Source organism: Sminthopsis crassicaudata, chromosome 2 (genome assembly GCF_048593235.1).
Source record: "Sminthopsis crassicaudata isolate SCR6 chromosome 2, ASM4859323v1, whole genome shotgun sequence".
NCBI classification, from domain to species: domain Eukaryota; kingdom Metazoa; phylum Chordata; class Mammalia; order Dasyuromorphia; family Dasyuridae; genus Sminthopsis; species Sminthopsis crassicaudata.
Genome location: NC_133618.1, coordinates 511,664,826 through 511,669,616, shown reverse-complemented (window position 1 = coordinate 511,669,616; position 4,791 = coordinate 511,664,826).

The window sequence follows — 4,791 nt, the reverse complement described above, 5'->3', positions numbered from 1 at the left end:
ACCTTCCCCCCCAATCCATATGTACATATTCTCCAAAGATTACCCTTCTGGGCCTTTCAACATTCCTTTCCCTCCCCTCCCCCCTCCATTATTCTTTCTTAAATCAACCTTATTTTCTCTATCCCTTGTCTTTACTTTCTTAAATCCTAACTCTCTTTCCCTTTTTTCTCCTGTCTCCTAGATTCTTTCATTATTTGCAATCCCCTCAACCATTCCATTTTTTCTTTTCAAATAACCAATCTCTTTAGGGTGCTTAAGACAGAAAAATTGTCCATCTCTGTCCTCCTTTACAGATATCCAGCAGTATCTACAACTACTAGGGAAACAGAAACACATCCCAGGATTCACCCCCCCACCAGTCTCTCAGCCCTTCCCCCACCATCTCCCTTTCCCTGTTTCAGAGCTACCGTCCTCTTTTACAAACACCATTTCTCTGTGTGCTTAACATGAGCAATATGGACAAGTGAAAGGGAGCATAAAAGAAGCAATTCTGATCCTCCCCTAAAGACTGGCTGAATTCCTGTCATTCTCTGAAGAATGAACTCTGAAAAGAAACACAGAAGACCAGCTAGAGTCTGAATGTTCTCCCTGATCTTTCCCCCTCCCTCTTCCCCATAACACCAGGTCAACTGCCACCTGAATCAGTCAAGGAGCAAACCATCAAATAAGAAAAGGAATCCTTTGCTAAGAATTTTCTTCTTTAGCAATTTCCCAAATAACACATCTCCTTAACTCTTCTTAGTTTCATAGTAGAGAGAACAAATATGGATTATATGTGATTATAAGGATCAAAGTTTATAGTAGGAATTTTCTTCATTGATTCTGAGAAAATCTCTGGAAGATTTACAGGTTAAAAGTTATTCTAGATCTGTTGTACAAGGTTAACACCTACAATTACAGGAGTAAGAAATGTTCACAGGTTTTCTGATTCCTAACCTAGTTTTCTTATTATTAAACTAAGACCCACATGGAAGAAGCCTATTTACTGCATTTGGAGTAAAATAAAAATGTCCATGGGGATTGAACTGCAAATAAAGCATCAAAATAAGAAGTGTGTGTGTGTGGGGGGGTGGGTGTGTGTGTGTGTGTGTGTGTGTGTGTGTGTGTGTGTGTGTGTGTGTGTGTGTGGAGAGAGAGAGAGAGAGAGAGAGAGAGAGAGAAAGGAAAAAAAGAAAGACATAAAGAAAGAAAAAAGAGAGAGAGGGAGAAAAGGCATACATACATACATACATACACATATTATAAGGAGAAAAAAGGCAATGAATTCTAAGGGAGAGTGCAAAAGCTTTGAAAGTTCTGAGTTCTTTTTGTCACTCTGGTTTTAATTTTATTGCAGTCATTTTTCTGTTCTATGCTCTTGTTCCTACTAACTTGATAAGTATTTTGTGAAGATTAATGAGAAAATATGCAGGAAATTCTCTGAATTTTCCAAATATTTTTAGAAAAGGAAAGTGTTACAATTTTAATTTGGGCTTCATAGCAAGAATGAGGTACCTAGAGCCTCATTTTAAGTGCTCCAAGAGTAGCCTAAATCAAATGTAGAATATGGGTGTTCTCAAGTGCTCTGGCTTGGAAATTGTGTCCATAATGCAGCTCTTCAATGGCAATGAAAGCTGTTTCTGGAGAGAAAGAAGTTGGCCAGTGACCAAGAGGGAAGCTAAAATGGAAAATACTGTAAAGAGCAGAAAAAGTCACTTAAACAGTGGCAGAGGGAGCTCTGGGTTTGGAGGATTTAGTCAATGTTTTCACTAAGAACAACAGTGAGTAGAAATCCAAGGAAACTGTTCAGAGCTGGCACACACCACACACAGGCAATGAGGAAAGGAAGTCTCAGAGCCTAGAAAGCCCACCTCCACCAGTGGCTCCCTGCAGAGTCTGGGATCTCATCCTCAAGGTCCACTCAGCAGCACTCCCCACACCTAAAAAATAGGGATTCTCGGGGGGGGGGGGGGGGAGAGACACTCTTGGTGACCTTATCACCTTGTTCCCATTGCTTTGTGATCACAGGTGCACTTGAACCCCTCTCTAACTCCTTGGGGACCTCAGAGCTCAGCCTAAAAGGTCAGGTGGCCACCAAACCTTCTCACCCAAATTAAAAACCTCAAAGAAAAGATTTTTTTTCTTCCTTGCTCTTCTTGTGTTGTTATAGAGCTCCCTCCTTCTACTCCCCTTTCTCTAACTCTTTTTCTCTCTCCCTCCCCTCCCTTACTCTCTCTCTTTTTTTTTTCTCTCCCTCCCTCCCCTCCTCCTTCCCCTCCCATCTCCACTTCACCACACACAGAAACCCCTTTTCAAAGGGGCTTTTTTTCCAACCCAGTGAAGTAGTCTTTGCCCCTTTGTGGTGAGGGCTCATTAACATTCCCACAGCAGCATCTCTTCAAGGATTTTACTTTTGTAACTCTGTGGGGAGGTCAAGAGGCCACAGTGAAGAGGTAAAAGGAAAGAAGAGTGAAAGGGGGGAGGGCGGAAGAAAGGAGAGCAAGGGAAAAAACCCTTCCTTTCACAATGGGTAAAGAATTGGGGAGGGAAAAGCAGAACAACGAGGAAAGGAAAAGGGGAGCCAGGACCAGGAATGAGGCAAAAATGGACCCCAGAGCTGCTGTTTGAAAAAGTTTCAGAGGTTTCTGGGAGAAGGGGGGTCCCCAGTCCTCTCTTTTCTTATTTCACCAAGGCAGGTATTTAATGGAGCCCACCTGATTAAAGAGTGACAGGACTGAGCTAAATGCTGGCTCCACTGGTAACCGGTAGCCTTGGACTTTGCCTCTCCCGGCCTCAGTTATTTTTCTCTACAATAGGATCACGATAACTGTCTATTTGCAGGGATGTTATGAGGATGAATGAGATAACGTCATAGGCATTCTAATGGGGGTGGAACAAGAAGGGCGTCACCCAGGGTCCTGACCCTGAAAGACTAGGAAAATAATAATGGCTGATGAGGAGAGAACCAAGACAGAGAAGTTTACAAAACTTTGCTACTATAGTATAGGTACCTCCATCATTCATCAACCTCCCTTCCTCCACCAAGAGGGTCTGGTCTGTCTGTCACTGCCGTTCTTTTAATAGGCCCAGCTTAATCTGCATTTGTAGAATTTAAAAAGTAAGGGAACATATAAGGTATGCAGGCTCAGCTCAGCTCTATGAGTCATCATTGGTGGTTGAGGGCACCTTCAAAGAAAAGCAGAGATAAAGTCTCCTTATTAAATACCATAGAGAAGAGAACAATTCCTCCTTTCTCAATTGAAGGTGATAAAGCTTCTCTTATCAGCTAAAGATTTAGAGAGTTAGAAATAGGGAAGGGAGGAAAGAATAAGGTTGACCCAAGCATAAAAGCTGCAACATGGAGGTCATCTTCTACATTCAGAAGCATAATATTTTGTACAAGTTTCAGGAAGAAGAGCACAACCAGAAGATAGCGAACAGCAAAAAAAATGAATTAGCACTTACTGAATTTGCAAGCTAAATAGGGTTTGGATGATTTGGTTGTTTGCCAGAAGAGAAAATGATAGAATCATAGAATCAGAATATTTGAGCTGAAAGGGGTCTTCAAAATCACATAGTCCAGAGCATCCCATTTTAGAGACGAGAAATCTGAGGCTCAGAAAGATGAATCTGAACATCATTGAGTATTGGAATTATGAGTAACCATCTAGTCAGAGATCTCCTACCTATAAAGGAATTCTCTCCTACAATTTCTCCAACAAATAATATTCTTTGAATGTCTGAATACTTGAAGTGATAGAGAACTTACTACTTCAAGGAGGGCCCATTTCATCACTGTTCAGTTATGTTGGTAGAAAGTCCTTTATATTTAGTCAAAATCTTGCTCCTGTAACTTCTGCCTATTGATCCTGTCTTCTGGAGTTATGTAGAATAGGTCTACACCAACTTCCATATTATTGTTCTTATAATCCAGGAATACAGACAGTCTGTGTAGTGAGGGAAAATCTACACACCTACATATTTCAAATGTTTTTACATGTCTATCACTTATTTCCCTTAGTGAAATTACCTGTGGACCTTGTTGTGACAATTACTGTTTTTTCTAAGTCTCTAAATTCCCTTGAGAGGTTCTCTTTACTCTCAATTAATGCAACTGACTTCTATTTTCAACTGAAAATTTCGTAAAGTTCCCACCCGTAGAAATAGCCATATTATAAGGCTAGACTAGGGTGACTACTATTCAGCCACAATGCAGCTCTCAATTTAGGATTACTCACAGAACCAAAATGCACAGGGAAGATCTCAAAGAAAGAGTTACTGAGGCAAAAAGCCAGGGAGAGTGCTCAGAGTGGACATCATGGGGAGAGGAGGACACAGGAGCCCTCCTAGAGAGGAATGGGTTAAATCCTTTCCACTGCAGTACAAAAGAAAAGAGTGTGCGGAAAGATTAGGATTTTTGCTTTTACAATGGGAGCTGCTGAAGCCTGGGGAAGAAGCAGAAGAAAAAAAGGGGGCGTCTCCCATTTAAAGACTTGAGAGGAGTGAGAGCAAGGGAGAGAGAGAGAGAGAGAGAGAGAGAGAGAGAGAGAGAGAGAGAGAGAGAGAGAGAGAGAGAGAGAGAAGAGGAAAGAAGAAAAGAGAGGAGAGAGAAGAGGACGAGAAGAGGAGAAGAAAGGAGAGGAGAGGAGGGAGAGAGAAAACGAGAAAAAGAGAGTAAAGAGATTGAGTGAGTGGAGAGAGAAAGAAAAGAGAGTAAAGAGATTGAGTGAGTGGGAGGAGAGGGGGGGGAGAGAGAGAGAGAGAGAGAGAGAGAGAGAGAGAGAGAGAGAGAGAGAGAGAGAGAGAGAGAGA